This window comes from Schistocerca cancellata, chromosome 6, assembly GCF_023864275.1.
Source record: "Schistocerca cancellata isolate TAMUIC-IGC-003103 chromosome 6, iqSchCanc2.1, whole genome shotgun sequence".
Lineage (NCBI taxonomy): Eukaryota > Metazoa > Arthropoda > Insecta > Orthoptera > Acrididae > Schistocerca > Schistocerca cancellata.
Genome location: NC_064631.1, coordinates 343,011,639 through 343,037,967, shown reverse-complemented (window position 1 = coordinate 343,037,967; position 26,329 = coordinate 343,011,639).

The window sequence follows — 26,329 nt, the reverse complement described above, 5'->3', positions numbered from 1 at the left end:
CCGGTAAAAACAAATTGAGCCTCGTAGGAACAGTGGATTTCATAAGCGCAGCGTCTCAAAGAGTCACATTCGAAAAACGGCCAAATATTTGTAAATTAAAAAAATTATTTATAACATTACCTCCAGCAAAGCAATTTCATTAGGGCTAACCTCACTCTCGACGAACTACCCACATTAAAAAGACAGCTAAATAACTGTAAGAATCAATTGATAATGATAATCACTAATCGTTACACTCACAAAAATTTATCTTATGCTCTGAAGGTCCTGTCTACCCTTACCCTGGGAAATCGTGCGATATGCAGAAAAAAACAGTCAAATATTTGTCAGAAAACATAATAAAAAGGTAACCGTTACTGGTTTCTCCAAGGCAGTTTAATCTGTGGTCTCAGGTTCCACCCAAACCAAACCCTCGTATGTGGGACGTATTTGGAATAACAGCGTACTTTACAGGAATCACAGATTACACTGGTAAATAACACAGCCACAGGCTAACTTCTAATAACAGTTCGCTTACATCAAATTCAACATTAAGTCATGACATCACATAGGATGTCATGGGTCAAAGCAAACGGGTGGAAAAGGACAATGCGCTTGACACTTTTGCCGTTGAGGAACTAAGAAATTAGTTTGAGAATACAAAATGAAAGTGCATGAAGTACGCCAAATACATAGAAAGTATAGAAATCTGTCTGAAAAACAAGCACTTAATATATGAATATCCATGAAAAATTGTAACAAAATAGTGTCTCACGTTATTTACCGTTAATAACATCAGGTTCAGTAATGACATCGCGCTCTACCACATGCTTCAGACTGCTAGTATTTCTCAACTAAGTACACAGACAATTAAAAGCTTCTACGGTATTCTAACTACAGATGACTCCGAAAGGTGAATAAATAAGCGACGGATACGCGAATAGCTCATACCTCTAGCAGGTACAATGTTCCTCGGTTCTGAAGCTGGGTGTTCGCTTCGTTCAAAGCTTCTAAAGCTCCTCAAGAACTTTAAAATGTTTCGATAGTTGTTCTCGAAACACAAAACTTACTCTACATCACTTGAATCAAAGCTGAAGCTTCTTTCACTTAATAACTCAAACAGCGAATTCGGATAGGCACTTCTAGTACTCGGGAGAATACGGAAGTAATTGCTAGGCAACGGTCCTCCAAGGTTTAGGTGACATAGCATTGTTGTTAGCATACCCTATGACCAACATAGAGGCAACAGAGCAAAACATTTTAAGAAATGACGACAGAAATGGGTAATCGACGGTTGAAATAAAATTTCTAATAAGTTAAATATATGTAGCAGCTTTTCAGATTATACCATCGATTGGAAGCTACGTCGCACGCTCGTGTCCTCGGTCCCGCATGCACGTAATATGTTTAAATGTTTCCACACGCTCAAAAATTAATTCTCTCAGCACAGCAAACATTCACCATTTTTCTATATCCGTTTGTGTAGTACCACAAACACATTTTTTGGTGTATTAACTTCCTATAGCTTTCGCTAAATCTCTCCGTCATGGAAATGGAACATCTGTCACTGAGACGGATCACATGAGCAATAGCTACTTTTATTACACATACACTGGCGGGAAAAAGCTGAAACAACCAAGTAGTGCCACTATGAGAACGCAAATCATGTTTGTTTTGAATACACACCGAAAATTTTGTGAGCGGTAGTTACCTTTGAGATTGAACGAGGTTAATTGATGTTAGCCAAGAGATGGTTGTAACCAGTAAGAATGAGACGGTGTAGTAGGGGTACGAAAAGCTGGATGTTCCTTCTGCGATATTGCGATCTCGGGTGCGATTTCGTATGACAGCACGAACAGTCTTGTGGTTATCCCATGAATCTTGACTACAATACTGTACACCAGTCATGAACATCATTCCGTCCTGTGTTATCCAACACGATAATGCTCTGCCACATACCGCTGTTGTAGCCCAAAGTTCTCTACAAAATGTCGACATGTTGCTTTGGCCTGCTCGATCACCAGATCTGTCTCAAGTCGAGCAATACGGGACATCATCTGGCGACAATTCCAGCCTCATTCCACAACCAGGATTAACCGTCTGTATGTTGGCCGACTAGTAGCGACCAATACCAATAGCAGTAGCAACCGCCAGAAACTGAGAGATTTAACAAATATACTTTTAGGAAAGATTAGTCACTTCAGATGGTGGGTCGTGTTGTGACAGTTTTCCGCTCTTTGTAGTAACTCATTTGACTACAAATGAACAAGGGGAACCAACTGCCAATACGTCTTTACGTCGGCGCCTGGTAAGGGGAAAGGAATAAGATGAGAGAGGTGTCGACACGCAGTTAAGATAATTTTGCCATCTATTCCAGAGTATGTAACGCAGCACCACTGCCACAGCAGTCCTAAACGCTTAACAGGGATATGTGAACTAGTGCGGGCATCACGCAAATATATACGTCGACTGCTGCAGCAAATGCTATGCAACGGCTAAACGTAGACAATATGTACATAGATGTGTAGAGCTTTGCAACTGCAATGAGATGCCGGGCAAATATAATGAAGTAATCCTGAAAAGCCAACGAAAAAAATAGGAATGTGTTTTCATCTGAAACACTCTGTGCAGAGATTATTAACGCCAAAGCAAATTCAGTTAAGTAAGGAAAGGTGGAAATAAGTTAATGTAAGGCCCCTTTCTAGAGAACATCTAAAACGTGAATAGTCGATCATTAGTCGCATTCACCCAACCTCAGTAAAATTACTGCTTCATCATGAATTTTGAACCTTTCTGACTAAGAAATTATTAAAAACAATAGTTGCCTGCACAGCTGATGCATATCGTAACTGTAACTGGATAAGAGCAGAAAAGCCTACGTGCCTACCACAGTGATATATAGCAAAACGTTACGGCTTGTCAAGCCCAAATTCTCCTGCTCCCTCACCATTGCGACCCTAAGCTTATCGTCCTATCTCCAGCTTATCCTTTCAAAGTAGACGTTCTACTATCAATCGCATGCAGTGAAGTGCTTCAGTCTCATCATAAAATACATTCAATGTTTCATTTTGAAAAGTTCATAATTTAGCTTTATTTATGTGCGACGGTCTGTTTCAATAACTAATAAAAGTGTAAATATTATGATTTCCAATTTGCTTGGCAGTACAGTTGGTAAGTGTCAGATTACAAATCACGACGGTCCAAATACCAATCCGGGATTGGTCCAAAGACTTGTTATACACGTAACTGTTCTTTCACGTTCGAAAGTGTTTCGTTAATGTCAGTAACGCGAGGTCGAATTTTGACTCGCATTCCCAATTAAGCTGCAGGGCCGCTTACAACGGACGGGATAAATAAGTTGAGAAGTCGCAGAAAGCAACGGGACCATGGCTAAAAAATTACTGTGGAGTTTGAAGCACTTTTCAGGTTCATGACAGCACTATCGTAATATCTGTACATGGCATAGACTTCCTTAGTATCCTTTTTTTTTTTTTTTTTTTTTTTTTTGGTAATCAGTCTACTGACTGGTTTGATGCGGCCCGCCACGAATTCCTTTCCTGTGCTAACCTCTTCATCTCAGAGTAGCACTTGCAACCTACGTCCTCAATTATTTGCTTTACGTATTCCAATCTCTGTCTTCCTCTACAGTTTTTTCCCTCTACAGCTCCCTCTAGTACCATGGAAGTCATTCCCTCATGTCTTAGCAGATGTCCTATTATCCTGTCCCTTCTCCTTATCGGTGTTTCCGACATATTCCTTTCCTCTCCGATTCTGCGTAGAGCCTCCTCATTCCTTACCTTATCAGTCCACCAAATTTTCAACATTCGTCTATAGCACCACATCTCAAATGCGTCGATTCTCTTCTGTTCCGGTTTTCCCACAGTTCATGTTTCACTACCATACAATGCTGTACTCCAGACGTACATCCTCAGAAATTTGTTCCTCAAATTAATGCCGGTATTTGATATTAGTAGACTTCTTTTGGCCAGAAATGCCTTTTTTGCCATAGTGAGTCTGGTTTTGATGTCCTCCTTGCTACGTCCGTCATTGGTTATTTTACTGACTAGGTAGCAGAATTCCTCAACTTCATTGACTTCGTGATCATCAATCCAGATGTTAAGTTTCTCGCTGTTCTCATTTCTACTACTTCTCATTACCTCCGACTTTCTCCGATTTACTCTCAAACCATACTGTGTACTCATTAGACTGTTCATTCCGTTCAGCAGTTCATTTAATTCTTCTTCACTTTCACTCAGGATAGCATTGTCATAAGCGAATCGTATCATTGATATCCTTTCACATTGTATTTTAATTCTACTCCTGAACCTCTCTTTTATTTCCATCATTGCTTCCTCGATGTACAGATTGAAGAGGAGGGGCGAAAGGCCACAGCCTTGTCTTACACCCTTCTTAGTACGAGAACTTCGTTCTTGATCGTCCACTCTTATTGTTCCCTCTTGGTTGTTGTACATATTGTATATGACCCGTCTCTCCCTATAGCTTACCCCTACTTTTTTCAGAATCTCGAACAGCTTGCACCGTTTTATATTGTCGAACGCTTTTTCCAGGTCGACAAATCCTATGAAAGTGTCTTGATTTTTCTTTAGCCTTGCTTCCATTATTAGCCGTAACGTCAGATTTGCCTCTCTGGTCCCTTTACTTTTCCTAAAGCCAAACTGATCGTCACGTAGCGCATTCTTAATTTTCTTTCCCGTATATTATTCTTGTAAGCAGCTTCGATGCATGAGTTGTTAAGCTGATTCTGCGATAATTCTCGCACTTGTCAGCTCTTGCCGTCTTCGGAATTGTGTGGATGATGCTTTTCGGAAAGTCAGATGGTATATCGCCAGACTCATATATTCTACACACCAACGTGAATAGACGTTTTGTTGCCACTTCCCCCAATGATTTTAGAAATTCTGATGGAATGTTATCTATCCCTTCTGTCTTATTTGACCGTAAGTCCTCCAAAGCTCTTTTGAATTCCGTTTCTAATACTGGATCCCCTATCTCTTCTAAATCGACTCCTGTTTCTTCTTCTATCACATCAGACAATTCTTCAACCTCATAGAGGCTTTAAATGTATTCTTTCCACCTATCTGCTCTCTCCTCTTCATTTAACAGCGGAATTCCCGTTGCACTCTTAATGTTACCACCGTTGCTTTTAATGTCACCAAAGGTTGTTTTGACTTTCCTGTATGCTGAGTCTGTCCTTCCGACAATCATATCTTTTCGATGCCTTCACATTTTTCCTGCAGCCATTTCGTCTTAGCTTCCCCGCACTTCCTATTTATTTCATTCCTCAGCGACTTGTATTTCTGTATTCCTGATTTTCATGAAACATGTTTGTACTTCCTCCTTTCATCAATCAACAGAAGTATTTCTTCTGTTACCCATGGTTTCGTCGCAGCTACCTTCTTTGTACCTATGTTTTCCTTCCCAACTTCTGTGATGGCCCTTTTTAGAGATGTCCATTCCTCTTCAACTGTACTGCCTATTGCGCTATTCCTTATTACTGTATCTATAGCGTTAGAGAACTTCAAACGTATCTCGTCATTCCTTAGCACTTCCGTATCCACTTCTTTGCGTATTCATTCTTCCTGACTAATGTCTTGAACTTCAGCCTACTCTTCATCACTACTATATTGTGATCTGAGTCTATATCTGCTCCTGGGTACGCCTTACAATCCAGTATCTGATTTCGGAATCTCTGTCTGACCATGATGTAATCTAATTGAAATCTTCCCGTATTCCCGGCCTTTTCCAAGCATACCTCCTCCTCTTGTGATTCTTGAACAGGTTATTCGCTATTACTAGCTGAAACTTGTTACAGAACCCAATTAATCTTTCTCCTCTTTCACTCCTTGCCCCAAGCCCATATTCTCCTGTAACCTTTTCTTCTACTCCTTCACCTACAACTGCATTCCAGTCACCCATGACTATTAGATTTTTGTCCCCCTTTACATACTGAATTACGCTTTCAATATCCTCATACACTTTCTCTATCTGTTCATCTTCAGCTTGCGACGTCGGCATGTATACCTGAACTATCGTTGTCGGTGCTGGTCTGCTGTCGATTCTGATTAGAACAACCCGGTCACTGAACTGTTCACAGTAACACAACCTCTGCCCTACCTTCCTATTCATAACGAATCCTACACCTGTTATACCATTTTCTGCTGCTGTTGATATTACCCGATACTCATATGACCAGAAATCCTTGTCTTCCTTCCCCTTCACTTCACTGACCCCTACTATATCTAGATTGAGACTTTGCATTTCCCTTTTCAGATTTTCTAGTTTCCCTACCACGTTCAAGCTTCTGAAATTCCACGCCCCGACTCGTAGGACGTTATCCTTTCGTTGATTATTCAATCTTTTTCTCATGATAACCTTCCCCTTGGCAGTCCCCTCCCGGAAATCCGAATGGGGGACTATTCCGGAATCTTTCGCCAATGGAGAGATCATCATGACTCATCTTCAAATACAGGCCACATGTCCTGTGGATACACGTTACGTGTCTTTAATGCAGTGGTTTCCATTGCCTTCTGCATCCTCATGTCGTTGATCTTTGCTGATTATTCCGCCTTTAGGGGCAATTTCCCACCCCTAGGACAAGAGAGTGCCCTGAACCTCTATCCGCTCCTCCGCCATCTTTGACAAGGCCGTTGGCAGAATGAGGCTGACTTCTTATGCCGGAAGTCTTCGGCCGCCAATGCTGATTATGTATCAAAATTTAGGCAGTCGCGGGGATCGAACCCGGGACCGAAGACGTTTTGATTAAGAATCAAAGACGCTACCCGTAGACCTCGGGTAACATTATTAAATTATTTTCAGTGATAAATGAAATATTTACTCCCACCAACCAAGCAAATGAATAAAATTACACTAAATAAATATCTTTCTTTTCTGAGAATACGGACAAAATGATATAACTGGGTGGTGCATTAGATAATAGCCCAGAAATACATTAAAACTTAACTGCCTGTCCTGAGATTTGTACAACAGTCACCCACTTTTCCACTTGTTAAATTGTAAATAATATATCAGACAGATCAACATTAACAAATAATAAAAATAAACTCATTACTGGTGTAAAATAGACAATTTTTTGCACCAATACATTTACAATGACGTGGAAAGATGACAAGGATAATGACAAGTGAAGGATGTCAGTAAAACCCGAATATTAATTGGACAAATATGGTCGTTTTTCACTCTAGTCTGCTAAATTTTAACTGGTATCATTTTTATGATTTTATATTTTAATGTCGAATAACGTATTCCATATATCTTTTCCAAACAGAAATAAATTTCATTTAATCAAGACAGTAAATTAAAAATACTGTTGTACTTCTATAGGTACCACAATACACAAGCATATATTACTGAGAGGCGATTTTTATCCGTCAAGGACAGAGCAGTCACTGTAAGATTCAAAGTTTATTGATTCAAATGGCTCTGAGCACTATTGGACTTAACATCTGAGGTCATCAGTCCCCTATAACTTAAAACTACATAAACCTAACCAACCTCAGGACATCACACACATCCATGCTCGAAGTAGGATTCGAGCCTGCGATCTTAGCAGTCGTGCGGTTCCGGACTGAAGCGCCTAGAACTGCTCGGCCACCGCGGCCGGCTCAAAGTTTATTATCATGAAGCATGAACATATGATTCATTGAGATAAGCAAGTGAACATTTAATGAAAGAATGAAGGATTGTATTCATGAAATCTAACTTTGTGTCAGGTGAGTGAGCACAGAAAATGTATAATCACGAGAATAAGTCGTGGATACTGCAGGAATGGGATGTGGTTAAAAGCAAGAAACCGGAAAAATAAGAACGAACACCAGCAGAATCATTAAGGGGCGTGGCACAAGCAACTGTACGGCTGAGAATGTTACAATTATGCAGTTAGGCCCTCATGGAAGTTAACTACAATCGACTTGGTGATTCTATTGAAAGCTCATTCTTACCACTCTCAAACAGCATGAATGCAGTATGCAGCGGTGGTAACAGATGAGTCTGGCTTGACATCTGCACTTGGAACTACAATGTAAACATCGATATGAGTGCGAGTGTTATCTGGGAACAAGTATTTTCTTTCCAGTCGCCTGTCCAAAAGTATTTATTCTTCATTCTGCTAGCAATAAGTGCGATCTATTGTAACCATCTGTAACTTGCCTGTTTGTACAAGTGTAGGAAAATCGCTGGCAAACTGCAGCGGACGCTGCGAGTTCCGTTCAGTAATGTTTTTGTACAGAAGTTAAACAAACTCTTACTCCTGCGGATTTTGTTATCATTAATCAATAACTCCAAGGTGTGGGGAGGAAGATGGAAAACATCTCCTAGTCCACGACAGGAATCTTGAAGCTGACGATTTGAAAGACTTACAAGTAGGTACATACAAGAAAGAACGTCCTCTCCAGTCACATAGTTGGTTACAAGTGTTTTAACCTAACATTCCTGCGTAGCACGTCTGCTGAGACAAACGGTTGTACTAGGGGTCTAACTTCTCTGAAAGCAGGAGTTGGCTTAGGTTTCAATCTTCCCAGAGAGGAATCCTCCCAGTGTCTCAAGCAAGACTGTTTTTTACGGAGATAGCCGCCCCTCAGTCGCCCATCGAGGGGATTTGGGACCAAGCGAATTCTGCACTCTTTACTTGCTTTCAAAAGTAGTTTTCAGGGCTGAACGAATTTGTTACTCTGCTTGACCTTTCACGTAATCTCCCTTATTGTGAGCAACCTACAAAAAGCTTGCCATGACTGCAGTAAATGACTGCGTTAACTGGTATAAAAGGAATGTAAGAGAAGAGTTAAATTAGCTGTGCATTCACTGGTAATACTAAATATCATGTGCAGCTATTAGGCAGCTTTAGAAGGTCGACTACATTGACCATGAGGATGTGCATATGACATTAAACGCTTCGTAAAAGTTTAGGGATAAACTGCTGTGCAAAATCACTTGCTCATTGTGAATGAAATAGATGCTGATGAAATTGTGCTGATGGTTTTGATGTTTGGTTTGTGGGGCACTCAGTTGCGCGGTCATCACCGCCGTCACAGAGGCCCAACTTTTAAAACACTCCAACTGCTACACAATCCAAGCCAACTGCTGTAACGAATGATGATGGTGACCAAGGAATGATGAGGACAACACAAACACCCAGTCCCCAGGCAGAGAAAATACCCAATGCGACCGGGAATACAATCCGGGACCCGTGATCCAGAGGCAGCATCGCTGACCACAGCACCACGAGCTGCGGACAAATTGTGCTGAGGTCCACCTGTTGCACAAGATCGTCAAGGACATCTTAACTGGGACATGGGTATCAGTTTTGCTTTTCGTTTCACGTATTCATTGTCTGGATTGTAAGAGTAAATCTGGTTGCAAAGTACACACCAAGAAAATACACAAACGCACTTGTTTACAACCCTCCTCACAATCGCTTTTATGTACTGGTGTAACGGGAAATTTATTTCTGGATACATATAATAATAAGAAGAACACCAGGCGCACAATATTACAGAGAATCTGAAAGTTCTGAGAATACTGATGAATGAAGGCAGTGCGTTGATGGCCTCACACACATGGGTGGCTTGTTGTCACAATCCACAGATACTCAAATCCATCTACAATCAATTACTCCATTCACAGTCATCATATTGCAACAGCAAATCATTCACTCAGTTATAACCACAGGTATAGGTTGGACGACCTCTGAAGCATAACCTCGTTGTCTGACGGATAGTTGGCACGAGGCTGTCGTAAATTGGTTGAGCAAGCCATAAGTATCTGCGGTGAAATGGGGTCTCAAGTCGAGTGGAGTAAACTGCCACTTGTGGCAAGAAACCAGTCACAAAGGAGTGAGCTGCTACCTCACGTAGCAGCAGGTATGAGCCAACAGATACGTGGCACTCTCGTTTGCGTGCAGGTCGTGTGCTTCACATTACTTTTAAAACCCTGAAGCAGCAGTACTTGGGAAAATCTGACAAATAAAATTTACGTAAACCATTACATACAATTATCTTGTTTAATGCGACTACCAGATACAGCCCTTTGGCCTCATATTCTAAAATAATAGAACTGAAGTGTCCATGACTCTACAAACGTGACTGGAATCCAGCGCTCTAAAATTGAAATATCTTGCCTTAGCCTTCTGGACCTCTTAAAAAGTGAAACAAAATATTTAACGAGCAAGACACAATACCGGCTCTATATTATTTAAGCTATTATAACTCTTACCGATGAAGCTCACTGGAAGAAAGATGAGAAATTAGGGGAGCTTTCTCAGGTATCAACGGATGCTAAACGGAATTTCGTGCACGTATTTTGTGCATTCACGATATATAAATTACTGGCGCGCCATACAGCTAAGCACTGAGGTAGTACTTTACATTTATACTACCTGTTTATTATGATGGGCCTTCCTCTTTCTGTCTCTCTCTCTCTCTCCTTCTCTCTCTCTCTCTCTCTCTCTCTCTCCAAATGCTTTCTTTTGTTTATTGTCTTTGAGTAAAGATATTCTCCTTAATCGTCATCTCGTACCAATTTTCTGAAACACAAAAGGGTACATAAGCAGAAGGTTGATACTATAAAAATTCAGAAGGCTTTATCATGATATTCATTACAAATGCAAAATATTTCCTTATGGTAGTTACGGTACCTGTATTTGTGAGCTTAAATTACCTCCATTTTTCACATTACAGTGTTCCTCACCAAACCATTGCATCCATGGATGGTATTCGTATTTCTGTAAAACTCTTTTAACATGACGAAGGTGGGCTTCCACGGGATGACAGTTGCATCCCCTGTGAACAGTAGATAGAAAATAGTGAAACAAGTTCTGCATCTTCAGTTTCTTGATCTCACGTACCTGACGTGGCAAGTTATTACACAGCAGCTTGGTGCCTCATACTATCGACGAATTTTCCACTAACAATCCACATTTGCTTGGCCCTCAGTGCATCTTACTACTGGCGTCAGATATTAACTACAACACGTAAATCGTCCTTGCAAGGCAAACTCGTCGTGCGTCTCCAACAATACACTCATTCTTTTACAGTACTGCCTCAACTGTTGAAAATCACTCGCAAGTACTCCACATACATTCGTCTCCTTCTGCACCAGTCCTGAGTTACGAAAGTGGTTAACATCCATTAAATGAATCTCTTGAGGTGTTAGATGGGTAGGCAAACTTTCGATCTGCGACTCCTGAGGGTCTCACTTTCATAATATTATTATGAAAAATTTTCCAGACTCTGCATGCACTACAGTGTACGTAAAGAATTTTTATCTTACAAATCAGCATCAGGTACGTAATTTTAATTTATTATGCCTTTAGTATCGGCTATTTGCAACACATTTATCAGTGAGTAACCATATATACCACTGAAGGTACAGTACATGTACGATACCTGCACAGGAATATTAGTCTTGTTAGCTTGTGGATATTGGGTACAATGACATGGTACTCTAACGGCGCTCGGCGGGGTGCACACCTGCTTGAACTGTGACTACAGAAAAGAGTATTTGACTAGTGTACATGAGCAGCTCTATTGTTATGTTGAAAAGGCGATCAATAATATTAAATCACGCATCGAGGTACTTACACAGAGGCTTCCAGAATATACTGAGCAATATAATATTCATAACGTACGAATGGTAAGGCAATCTATGTCCATTCATTTGCACTAACTAGTTTCAAGATCACTGTTTGGCTTAATGATTATTGAAGTGGGTAATGAGTACCAATGCACATAGTGATATTACTTTAATGTCTTACACTGTAGGTGGGATTCATTGTAACCATTTGACGTGAAACCTAAGTTTACCTGTCAAGTGAGTAGCTCCATTTCTTAAATGTACCATCAGACTCTATAGATATATGGAAATCGGATGTAATACGTGATGCTAAGTAGCAGTATACCTTATTTTTTACCCTGAAAGCGCCACATGTTGTCTACAGTGATTTATGGGACTTACAAGTTTAATACATAATTTACTCTGACGCCTAGTCACATTTGACGATCCGACAAACTGAACGTAGCGCAATTTGTTCTCAAAACCTATTTAACTGCAAGGTGTGCGTTAAGCTCTGAGTGTCACGAAACCGGTTCAATGGTTCTGGACTCCCAAAAAAACCTTTTTATGCATTGCCACATCGAGATTATAAGGAAAATTCTTTATTACCGAATGTCGAAACAGGACTGTGACTGTTTCGAAAATTTCCTCGTATGCATAACGCAGAAAATTTTCGTGTATGAAGTTATAAGAAATATCGACATTGAAGAAATATCGAGTGTTCGCCTGGATACTGTAATAAGGTCGTTGCTGTTGATATTACACACTGTTAACGTAGCGGACAGTATTACTTAGCTTCTCAAGATTTTCGAAGTTGATGCAGTTACTAGTGAGCAAAATTTACCTAGCAAAAATTGCGCTAATATAGTGCAGTAACTCGACAAAATATTAGGCTCGTACAACTAACTATTACTGAAGCCAGATTATAATTTTTGCGCTTCACTAAACGTAAATGCGTGATACCTTTTGGCTACATTTTTAGTAAGTCACCGATGGTGTAGGAAACACGTTGGCTTTGAAAACAGATTCCGGTCGTCTTGGACTGGATAAATACAGGTTCTAAGTGGTTTTCAGTTGAGTCATATACCATTCTTCCAGCAAAATAATCAAAGATCACTTAACGATGAAAGAGGAGGCTAGGTATCACGCCATTTTCTTTACAAAGTAGACCACAAAAGTTCAATTATATTGAGTTCTGATGACTATGACGACCAGTGAAGATGCTCATAAAAATAGTGCTAAACGGTGCGAGTACTGTGCATAAAAGCCTTGTCGTCTTGGAACACAGCGCCGCTACTGGGGAACGAAAAATGTACCATGGGATGGATCTCATCAGAAAAAATGCTCACATAACTCTAGAAAGTCATGTTATCATGCTGAGTAAAATATGGCCCAAGATATACGCAATAATGCTCCTCAAATCGGCACCGAATTCTCACCACTATTCATTATTGAGGGGTAAGCTCAGCCCGAGGTTGAAAATAATGTGAAATAATATTCATCCAACCAAATAACTATCACCACTTTCTCCATAGTCCGAGTTTTATGGCTTTGGCACCACGTTTTCGCGAATTCGAGTATGCCCTACATTTCTTCTTTTCGAGCTTCTTTCGGTTTGTTTTGCTTCTGACAGATTTCTCATTTGCTACATTCAGATCTACGATAACTGTTGCAACTCCCGGACTCTTATTTTCGCCACAATAATCGTCAATGACAGAGCGTCACGATTACGCAAGACGCAACACGGCACTTTCACCTGCGTTTTGACTTAGCGGATGATGCTTTTCCGCTTTCACTGTACGGAGTATAAGTCTCCGATTCGGTGCCTCTTGGAACACCAAACACTTTGAGTATCTTACTTACCGTACGGGCACCAACAATTTGTTCTTCTTCTAATTCACTTTGCTCCGACATAATGTACTCTCGACTACACAGACTGCTGTTCTGACTACGACTGACCGTTACAACGTATGGAGAACATTGCACAGTTTCCATTCACATGCAAATACAACTGCACAACCTGCATATTGGACTATCAGCTGCAATTTGTTTTCAAGCGAGCATTACTGGTTAGTTACTGGAGTGTGTCGAACGTTAGGTGGTTGCTGCAAGACACACGCCGTACTTAGAAACTCTTTATTGTTCCAAGAAGCTACAGCATTTGCATGGACACACCCTTTTCTGGTATCATGACCAGGCTTCGACGCACTGCACCTGTGCTCCATGGAAAGGGTCTGGTGTCGGTCTCTGGTGACTTTCCCCTGTGTTACTTCGTCTGGGGGTGCTGCTGGCAGATTGAGTGCTGAGTTGGCAGCTGGTACTCAAAGATCCTGCGACACAGACAGTGACTGGCGCTGCCCCAGAGTGCGGGGTTGTGTAGATTGTGCAGTACTGCACCTCCAAACCCAGGATCTCCTCGTAGAGGTGGCAGAGTGAGGACGAAATCTGCTGCACGGAATATGCTGGAGTAGTCAGGCAGGAAGGTGGCTGCTGGCCGCGGGTCGTACGAGAGCGTTGCCACACGTAGACACAAAATTTTGTACATTTAGCACGTCGGTTGTATTGCCAGCAGTATGTTAATGGCATCATCGTGTCCCAAATTTTCTAGGCCTCGTGATATTGAGTCAATATATATGGCTGGACTAAGTCATTCCTCCTTTAGAATACATGCCAGCAAATAATTTCTGCGAAAGCAAATGTTAACTGGCGTTCATTTACTAAAAGTAATACACATTCTGTTCATAACGTTCCGAGACAGATTTTATTTCTGGCGTACGAGCAACGTCAGCGCATTAACTACCACTATAAACATCAGATGTGCTTTCGACCAATCAGTTGTAAGCAGACAGTGGTATGCAGGGCATGTGTGACGGTAGAGTGTCACAAATGGCAATGGCGCAACATCTCTGGATAAAATGTTTAAGACGCTCGCAGAAATATTTTGAAAAAGAGAAAGGTATGTGAAACGTTTGTCGTGCAGACCTTGACTTCCTAACGTAAACAGGGACACACGGAGACGTGTCGCGACTTAAATGGAATAAGAATGTTGATTTTTCTGGAAAAAACTCATTACGAGTGACGAAACTTGGTGTTATCAATACGAACTCACCACGAGACGCGAAGATGCAGAAATTCACACTGACGACAGAACCGACATTCAAGCCAATGTGACGCGCAATTTAAACAAAATGCAAAGGAAGGATTTTTATGACAGTTTCACGTTGTTGTATTAACGTTTCGTCCGTTACACACAAGTTCGCGAAGACTGTAGAACACTCTAAGCACTAAGATCACTATATTAATACTTCTCTTAATCTAGTCTCCGAACTGTCTGGACTGCCGGGTAGGTGCTTGGCGTTTTGAAGCTTTTACCTCAGGGTGTCACACCTCGTGATACGTGGTTGGCGATCTCGGGGCCCCGAGCTGAGTCCTGGCATTGCTTCCACTTACTTATGCCAGGCTCCTCACTTTTATCTTTCCTATCTGGCCACCCTCGGCCACCTCTTGTTCTTTTGAGACCCTGACGCTATTAGGTTTCGAGGGCTAGGGGTCTTTCATTTTGGAACCTATACTTCTCATGCAGCGTCTGACCCGGAGCGGGCGGCTGCAAAAGGCATCTGTACCCCATGTTAGGGGCGGCCTCCAGAACTGCGGAAGGCAATGGAATACCACCGCAGATTACCTTCACTGCATAATGCAGTGTCCATTTTATGCACAAAAGTGGCTTCCTCTCATGTTAAATCAGTGTCCGGAGGTAAAATAGTCCCCCATTCGGAAAGGAGGCAAAAAATCAAAACCATAATTGGTACCTGGAATGTTAGAACTCTGCTACAAGCAGTACAACTAGAAAACCTTAAAAGAGAGATGGAAAAGAATCATATGGACCTCATAGGAGTTGCTGAGGTAAGATGGAATGGACATGGCTAGTTGCAGTCAGATGAATATGAATTGTACTACTCAGGAGGAGAAGTAAAAGGAATGAATGGAGTAGGAATGATTATGACAAAGGAATGGGCTAAATGTGTGGAATATGTAGACTATGCAAATGAACGGCTTATTGGTGTAAGGCTGAAAGGAACACAAAAAGATTTACTCATTGTCCAAGAGGAAACGTACAATGTAATAGAGAGAATAGTGGACGAAAAGAAAAAATGCTGCAAAATAGTAATGAGAGACTGGAACGCCATTTTGGGAGAAGGGAAAGAGGGAAACATAGTAGGCAGTCATGGTCTTGGAAAGAGAAATGACAGAGGTGAATGGTTAATTGACTTCTGCAGGGAAAGGCAGCTGATAGCAGCAGACACATGGTTCAAGAACCACAAGAGGAGGCTCTACACTTGGATATCATCAGGGGATAAATATAGAAACCAAATTGATTTTATACTGGTAGAAGAAAGATACAGGAATGGAATCATGGAGGTGCACACATTACCAGGTGCAGATAATCTATTATTTCTATTTCTGCCATAAGTAAGTTGTGGTCACTACCACAACTGTCTTATGGCAGAAATAGAAATAAGAATGAAAAAACTGAAGGAAGCGACCATGGTGAAGAAGTGGGATTTAGAGAAGATAAGATCCAACAAAGAACAAATTACAGAAATGCTATCTCGCGAGTTTCTAAACACATTACGAGACAAAGAACCACCTGATAATGCCAACGAGTACTGGAATATGCTGAAAGAACCAATCATTAAAGCAGGACAGCAAAATAAATAATATGTAAAAGAGAAAAGGTCAAAAAACTATGGGCCATACAAGAAATGATATCCAAGATGGAGGAGAGAAGAAAATTGAAAAACAAGAACACTGAAGATGCAAGAAAGATATACCGAAGGTTAAATAATGAACTGCGAAGAGAAACAGTGCAGGCTAGGAAAAAATGGCTAAAAGATTAATGTGATGAAATTGAAGAACTGGACAGGAAGGGAAGATACGACTTACTATACAACAGAGTAAAGACGATGACATGGAAACAAAACAGAGCAGAAAGTGCTACTATGCAAATTTTGAGTAAAGACGAAGAGGTAGTGTGCAAAGATCGTGACGATGTCCACCAGATATGGGAAGAATATCTAAAAGAGCTATATGACACAATTAGCAAACCAGAAACTCTGGAACTTGCTTCACACAACAGTGTAAGTGATGACGAGAAAGGACCAACCATCATAATGGAAGAAGTAAAGTCTGCCATAGCTGCAATGAAAAATGGCAAATACAATACCGGGAGAAATACTAAAATGCTTGAACCAAGATGGAATAAGAGAAATATTGAGGTTATGTAATAAAATATATGACAGTGGTGAATGGACTGAGGACTTTCTGACAACAGTAATGATTCCATTACCGAAAAAAACAAGGAACCAAGAAATGTAGTGAGCACAGGACAATCAGCCTCATTTCACATGCAGCCAAAGTGATGTTAAGAATAATTAATAAAAGACTTGAAAAAGTAATGGAGGAGAATCTTGGCGAGGAGCAGTTTGGCTTTAGACGGAATATGGGCACCAGAGATGCAACAGGACTCCTACGAATCTTGGGAGAAAGGTTTATTGAAAAAGGAAGAGACCTGTATATGTGCTTCATCGATCTAGAAAATACATTTGACAATGTGGTTTGGGATAAGCTGGCGACTGTAATGAGGGAAAAGGGGGTGGACTGGAAAACCAGAAGACTTAAAAACTCATTATATCTTAATCAAAAAATTTCAGTTAAAGTGAGAGGAGAAAGTACAAACTGGATCAAACTAGGAACAGGAGTAAGACAAGGATGCTGTCTATCGCCCACTCTTTTCAACCTCTACTTGGAAAATATGATTGACCAATGCTCATTAGACATGGTCCTTCTAGACACAGGGGAAAAAGAATTACAGGATTTGGTGGACACCATTGCAACTAACGGAAAAAATATGGAATGCAAATTAACACAAATAAGACAGAAGTATTGGCACTAGGAGGAAATAAGGAAATAAAAATTATGCTGAATGGAGAAATACTAGAACAGGTGCAAAATTTTAAGTATCTTGGAAGCAGGATAGACACCGACTAGAAGTGCACCACAGAGATTAAAACAAGGATAGCAACGGCAAAATAGGCATTTTATAAGAAAAGGAGAATTTTCTGCAGCGGTCTGGACAGAGAACTCAGAAAGAGACTCATAAAATGTTTTGTATGGAGTGATCTTTTATATGGCGCTCAAACATGGACTATGAGGAAAAAAGACAGGGAAAGGCTGGAGGCTTTTGAGATCTGGACATGGCGGAGGATGGAAAGAATAAGTTGGATTGACAAAGTAAAAAATGAAGAGGTACTAAGAAGAGTTGGAGGGGAAAGACAGTTACTAGATGTAATAAAGAGAAGAAAAAGAAATTGAATTGGGCATATATTAAGAAAGAATGACGGACTGATAAAAACAGTATTAGAAGGTTATGTTGAAGGGAAAAGGAAGCGAGGCAGGAAGAGATTCCAGATTCTGGATGACATGATGGACGGTACAACATACAGCAGCCTTAAGAAGGAAGCAATGGATCGCAGAAAATGGAGAGGGACCTGCTAATATAGCAGATAACTGATGATGATCAAGCTTTCATACCACACCTCATACACTATGTGATCAAAATGATGCGAACACACCGAAAAACATACGTGTTTCATATTAGGTGCATTGTGCTGCCACCTACTGCAAGGTACTCCATATCATCAACCTCAGTACTCATTAGACATTGTGAGAGAGCAGAATGGGGCCCTCCGTAGAACTCACGGACTTCGAACGCGGTCGGGTGATTTGGGTGTCACTTCTATCATTAATCTCTAAGTGATATTTCCACACTCCTAAACATCCTTAAGTCCACTGTTTCCGATGTGATAGTGAAGTGTAAACGAGAAGGGACACGTACAGCACATAACCGTACAGGCTAACCTCGTATGTTGACTGACAGAGACCGCCGACATTGGAAGAGGGTCGTAATGTGTAATAGGCAGACATTTACACAGACCATCACACAGGGATTCCAAATTACATCAGGATCCACTGCAAGTACTGTGATACTTAGGCGGAAGGTGAGAAAATTTGGATTTCAGGGTCGAGGGGCTGTTCATAAGCCACACATCACCACAGTAAATGCTAAACGACGCCTTGCTTAGTGTAAGGAGCGTAAACATTGGACGAATAAACAGAAGAAAAACGTTGTATGGAGTGACGAATCACGGTACACAATGTGGCGTTCTGATGGCAGGGTGTGGGTGTGGCGAATGCCCAGTGAATGTCATCTGCCAGCGTGTGTAATCCCAACGGTGAAATTCGAAGGTGGTGGTGTTATGGTGTGGTCGTGTTTTTCATGAAGGGGGCTTGCACTCCATGTTGTTTTGCGTGGCACTATCACAGCACGGCCTACACTGATGTTTTAAGCACCTTCTTGCTTTCCACTGTTCAAGAGAAATTCGGGGTTGGCAATTGCATCTTTCAACACAGTCGAGGATCTGCTCAAAATGCATAGCATGTGGCGGAGTGGTTACACGACAATAACATCCCTGTAATGGATTGCCCTGACAGAATCCTAACCTGAATTCTATAGAGCACCTTTGCTATGTTTTGGGACGCCGACTTCGCACCAGGCCTCACCGACCGACATCGATACCTCGCCTCAGTGCAGCACCCCGTGAAGAATGGGGTGCCATTCCCCAAGAAACCTTCAAGCACCTAATTGAATCTATGCCTGCGAGAGTGGAAGCTGTCATCAAGGCTAAGGGTGGGCCAACACCATATTTAATTCCAGCATTACCGATGGAGGGGGCCACAAACTTTTGTATCCTTTTCAACCAGGTATCCATATTCTTTTAATCACATGGTGTATGTGGTAGGACTGTTTCGTCGCGCCTATGCCTTATGACCTAAGTGATTAGCTGCAAATACCGTCCACTTGTTTCAGTGAACCAAGTGTGACTGTTTGAATTTTGTTGTAACAATGCAGATTAAGAAGATAGTAAGAGATTAATGAAATATAAATATTATTATTTTGTTTCCCTAATGTTAAGTTATTGATAAAGTTCTTGGAGTAAAGGCTAATGTAACCACTTGCATTGCTTTTCCTCCTCCTCTTTTTCCATTAACATTAGCAGACTAGCCTTCAGTCCATAGACTTTTATGTCATGAAACAGTCAAATAGGATAAAAAGTTATCGGTTAACTTGCCTCGCCAAAGTTGGATAAAATCCCAAGCTTTCGATAGCTGCCTGCTTCATAGTCGTTACAGGCTAAGTCTGACTTAGACTCAGTTGTGAAACACTTGGTAACCATAACAGTGATATAAGTTTGTTAGCTTCTTTGCAAAGAACGGCTTCGTGCTGCACACCCATATATGCGTTTTTCTTTATACCTGGTTGTACCTTGTTGTTAAGGGTGAATGTTGCATTGTAATCTACCATGTTGAACGTTGTATTTGTCCTTCTTCTACACAGCTTTTAGAAAGCTCGACGTTTTCAAGTTATGAAGCCCACTATGTTAATGTTCATTTTATAATTTGTTTTAATCCTAAGATAAAATTTTAATTATCGGTCTCTAAGGTTAAACAGTCATAGCCACATCATAGACAACAATGCTACAGCATCTAACACATCTGAAACAATGTTGTGACATATCATGACTTGATGACTTGAATGTGTTACAAGCTGCAGCTAAGTTTTTGACCTGAAAGTGAGTGGTCGACAATCAAAATCAGTACGTAGTGTGAGAAAGGTAAGTATAATGTACATATTAATACTTCTGCAGAACGTCTGTAATGTTCTTCTTGGTGTTACGTAAAGATCTCACTAATGGAAATTAAACAAATGATATTAATAAAATACTTCTATGTTTGAAAGTGGTGCTATTTATTTCATTCCTTTATGTCCAAATATAACTTACCATTTCTCAGTATGTTTGGAATGGTTTTAAATGTAAAAATGAATCAGGCAATTTCGTAAATGCTTCGTAGCAAATTTAGCACAGCGTTAGTCTTCACTCTGTAGGCCAAACGACTATCTTCAACAACTTCCACTGAAACACTGACACCATACATTAAAGAATATCCTGATTCTTCTGAATATATAAGGCTTTAAGCACAGCTGGAAAAAATTCTTGATTGTTCCTTGCTGAAAAGAAATGCAGCAATATTTTATTGTACTACTACTACTACTACTACGTGATCAGCCCCAGTGGACCGCACGCATCTACAAGTTTCCCCCTCTACTGTGTTCTGTCCATTGCTTCTACCCGCTATTCGTCCACATCTATTGACACTTGGTTTAAATCTTCATGGAGTCCATCCCTCCAACGCTTCTTGGGTCTCCCTGGCGATCTCTTTCCTGTAGGTGTGAAATCCAGGAGCTTCCGAGGCCATCTGTGATCCTCCATCCGGGCCACATGGCCAGCCCACTGCATTCGTTTGGCTTTGACAGTTCCTGCTATGTTGGGCTGCTGGTATAGCTCCTCAAGCTCTAGGTTGTTTCTAATCCTCCATTCCCCTGTATATGCATCCAGAAGCGGACCGAAGATCTTTCGAAGCACTTTTCTCTCAAAAACAAGGAGCTTATGGAAGTCCAGTTTCCGGATACTCCATGTCTCACAGCCATATAGAACAACAGGCTGGATCAGGGTTTTGTACAGTTTCTGAAAAATTCTACAACTTTCAGAGGAGGTATGAATAACCAACGGTATTATTAAATAACTGTTAATGCTGTACAGATATCTGTACTCTTCGGAAAACTAATAATTTAGTGGAGGTTATCCGAAGGTGATCTACGCCAATGATTGAAACTAGTCGTCAGTTACAGTTTTGATCTCGACAGTTATTTATTTACTGTTTACTTATTATTTTGTTTCCTTTCGCGATTTCTGTAAAAGCGCCACGAACATCTCTCCTATGTTATTACATCTTATCGTAAGACCAGAAATCACGACAGATTTGAAAAGAAAAATTGCCTGCCCTCAACCTGAAACCATGGTGCTCGGTTGCTCAGCGACATGAGCAGTTTCAGTGTCGTCATCGTTCCCCTTCTGGATCTCCGAACTCGGTGAGCCAATTTCTGTACCGCAAACTCAGCGCTCACCGAAACTGTATAATGAGATGCTACCTGAAGTTATAGCTGCTCAACAGAACGCATTAGAGATGTATGTTCTGACTGTACGTGACATTGGCGCTAGTGCCTTCATTCCACACGCTGTTCTGTTTTATGCGTTTAGTTTCCGTACAAGCTTTGTCTCCGACAGTAAATAAAGTTGAAACGATGCAACAAACATTTGTTTTTCATTCAAACCTTTCTCAAAGATGATTCCGTTCTGTTTCAGTGTTGCACATTCGCAAAATACATGTTTATGTTAGCGAAGAATGACAAAAGTCACACGAAATATTTTCTAGTCTATAAGGAGTTAGGTCTTCATTTGCGGTTTATAGCCAGTTGGAAACCAAATATCGCATCGGGAAAATCAACATAATGATACTGAAGAAGAAAAATAATGTCTCTCACTGACAACACACTTGAAGGGCTCACTCGGTTCTAATGTCTAGGGTGTGATTTAAGCTATTACAAAGTCTGACAAAAGCCCTTTCATAATTACCTCCATCATAGTAAGTACAATTTGAAAGGGCGAAACAGAATGAACCACTATACTAGTTGCAGTATTGCTGTATCGTTCTGAATATTGCGAAGTTCGCATAACCCACAAGAAGATTAGTCAAGTAACTGAAATGAATTTCCAATTTACAGTCAAGAGCTGTATTCGATTATAGCTTTAAGAGAAGATAAGTCATTTTCGGTACGCGATGTAAAAAGGACGAGGGATGGAGAACTGCCTAACATTATGACAACATATTAAGTGCCTTGGGGGTACAGATACCGACAGACCACTCAAGATGTGGAGTGACTTACTAGCCCATATTAAGACAAATCCGAGATATAGGACAGTTATTATGATTTATGGATAGTAAAAAGCTGTGATTAGATAAGTGCATGATGTAATTAGAATACCTGAAACTATTAATAAAAGGGGAGGTACGCTAAAAATAAAAGGTCGTCTGAAAAAGCTGGGTTGCTTTATCTCACGTGTAACGAAACTGAGTCTATGATTGCTTCTACAAAGAGCACAGTACCTCTTTTCGAGAGTTAGTAACGAACATGGCTGTTAAGAGATATTGGTGTAAAAGTGCCTTGCATGTAGCTGTTGGCACAACACGCACGTACGAAGTAACTTAGAAGAAGGCAAGTGAAACTGAAGGACAAAGAATATGAGTGGAACATCGAACGATCCTGTAGCAATCGGACTCGTTATTGTGAGCCGCACATTCAGTGACCGTTTCTGGATACTACTTCCGTCATTCATGAATTGTGGAGCCATTTAAGTCCCTCAGTTCCACATTTCCATCAGCCACATTTGTTCGAGCAACTAGGAATGGAATACACTCATGTTAGTTCACGCACACTGTATGAGAATTGCTAAGGAACACAGACGTTGTTGAATAGGGCTAGTCACAGACAATAATGAACGACATGAAGCACAGTACACACGTGAAATAGTACACTTATAACGTTATAGTGTACAGCTTTAACCATTTGACAACACTTAAAAAAGCAGGATAAGGAAGATGTATGTTATTCATGTTGGACAAAGGTCAGACTCCCAAAACAAAAGTAGATATTGGTCTCTGAGTAAGGTATGAGCTCCTCAGGCACTAATGGACATTTTGCATCTATTATTTATGCTGGAGGAGTCCTTGCGAGTGTATTTTCCCATACCTCCCTCATGGCAATTTTCATTTCTTGCATGGTTTGGGGAGGATTGCCAAGACAATTCTAGGCATGCTCTATAGGATTTAGGTCCAGCGAATACGCAAGCCGTTCCATACGTTCAGTATCTTAACTCTCCAGTGTGTCCGACACCTCAGAGGTCTAGCATGGCTGGGCATCGTCTCCCATAAATAAATATCCGGTATCTTCCCTGATCCCTAGACAGACTGGCATGATCCAGAATAATGTCGTTGCAGTGCCGCCGTGTTGTAATGGTACCTATCGCAAAGGTATGCAGCTGTGCTCGGCCATTATGAATAATGCCTGCCCATGCCATAACTCCTAGGCCATAGACGACGATCATGAATATCCCATGGTTTGTAACGTGTTCCCCTCCCTTTTCACACTAACGGGTGGCCAGAATCACTTGCCACTGTAAAGCGCGATTCTTCCAAGAACAACACTGTGGACGGCTGTTTCTCACTCCAACTAACATGCTGCGTACACCAACGAACTCTTTCCCAACGATGGTGTTGTTGATGTGAGATACTTTTAACGTCCTCCCGAGCATACCAATCAGCCTGACTGAATCGCCGGGAAATGGTTCTGGCAGAGACACGAGCACCGGTAGCGGTTGCAACGTCTGAAGCATCTGCCTAGGAGTGAGATGTCAATTTCTTTTCGCCACTAGAGCTACGTATCTATTCTCTTGCGGTTTAGTGGTCAATCTAAGACCAAGAGCATTCTTTCGTATAGCATTCCCACCTTCAGCCGCCATTTTTAGTCGCGAGATGAAACTTCTGGATACACCCATTACTGTAGCCACAATAGCGACTGATCACTTTCGAGTCGTCCAAGTGGTCTTACGCGATTGTAAGCACTCAAATGATGTCTTGCAGATATGTTGCCGTACCACATCGAATGTAGCGCTAATCGTTCCTACAACAAACTTCGTCAAACACGGAACTGCTTCAACTGTAAAAAGTGTACAGAGCGTCCGTGTACAGGCTTCGTTACACTTAATACGTCCCGCCCTCTACATTTTCCTTTAGTACCATTCGTAGGATATTGCGTCGCAGTTATCTGTTGTTCCCTAGCAGTTTACAGTTGTATCTTGGCAAGTGCAATTGTTCCATAATAATTGCCAAGCAGTCTACATAATCTGCACTGTTTCTGTTTGGCTACTGAGACAATATGTTCAACATTTGTTAATTTCTAAAAGAAACAATTCGGGGAGAAATGTGGCAGATGTAAACTGAAGAATTCAGGATAGTTCCGTTACTGTTTCTTATGAGCTACAGTTTTAGTATAGAACAACTGTTAAGTATATCTAACGCAACTGCCATTTTTTTTTTTTTTTTTTGCAATACGAAATCTGTTCTAGTTTTTCCCAAGCATTTGTATGTCATCTCAAGAAGTATCTTTATCCCTCAGGCACCAATATTGTCACTACGACCATTAGAACACACATAATTTAAGTATAAATAAAACAGCATATTGAAAAACCACCAGTAGCCACTAATCATGGAAGTGTTATTTTCATGTTTGATACCCTGTTCGTGCAGATTTAGCGATAGAAATCTCTTGCGATTTTTTAAACGAGTGTACTTCCGAGTCAGCAAATGCCCGTGCCCTAAACACAACAAACTGCACGTACTGAAACTATTATCAGAGGAGTAGATTTTATTCGATAATCCGCTCATTAGTAAGTGCTTCCATATTTTACCTGTATCATCGATAGAAAAATAATGTCTGTCTGATTCCTTCACCATCCTCATCACGTCGTTTATGCTCTTCTCTTAAAACAGCAAAATCCACGAAAAAGTTTGAAAACAACGTAAACTCTGCTGTAGTACGAAAAATTCGTTCTGTAATAGCAAAGCAGTTACGTAAGTTCTGATGTTTATTACCAGACAATACTGACGCTCTGTATCTGAAACTGAAGTACTGAAGCAATTTGGCTGCTTTCACCAGAGCAAGCTTTCGCGTTTCCGAGTAGACGCTTCACATGTAGGGCGTGGACTTCCACATCAGCTAATTCTCACACTATAAGCGTTGTGCGACTCTAGATTATCTCTACGATTTAGCAAATACAATTATATAACATCAATAATTGTACCAATACCAACGTGCTCCGTTAACTATTGGATGGAACAGTAACCCAACCATATTGTTTACCATCAATATTGTCCCATATGCTTCTGTTTTCGTCAAAAAATGGTTCAAATGGCTCTGAGCACTATGGGACTCAACTGCTGTGGTCATAAGTCTCCTAGAACTTAGAACTACTTAAACCTAACTAACCTAAGGACATCACACACATCCATGCCCGAGGCAGGATTCGAACCTGCGACCGTATCGGTCGTGCGGTTCCAGACTGTAGCGCCTTTAACCGCTCGGCTACTCTGGCCGGCTTTCGTCAAAAAACTTCTGTTTCTTTCTTTCACTGGTGCCATGTCCCCGCTGACGCAGGGTCGGCATTGTTAGGAACGGATTTGGCAAGGTTAGTGTAAATTGGTGGCCGGATGCCCTTCCTGCTGCCAACCCGTACCCCCTGGGACGGAATTAGTGTACCCCCACTGTCTGTGTCTAGTATAATTCATGGAAAAGTGTGAACGTGTTCAGATGTCTGCGAGTCCTGTTACTGAGGCGGAACGTGGTGACCAGCCCGGTATTTACCTAGTGGGATGTGGAAAACCACCTAAAAATCACATCCAGGCTGGCCGGCACACCGACCGACGTCGGTAATCCGCCGGGCGGATTCGATCCAGGGCCGGTGCGCCAACCCGAGTCCAGGAAGCAGTGCATTAGCGCTCTCGGCTAAGCTGGCGTGTTAAAAATCTTCTGTTTCTCTCAATAAAAAAATCAATCCATATTTAATTTACGAATTTAACATATGCAGGAAATAATAATAAGTGTATAAGATGTAGTTTTCGTTAAGAATAAATGTTACATCGGATGAAAAACTGAGTTTTTATTAAATAATGATTGGAACTCATTTAAAGA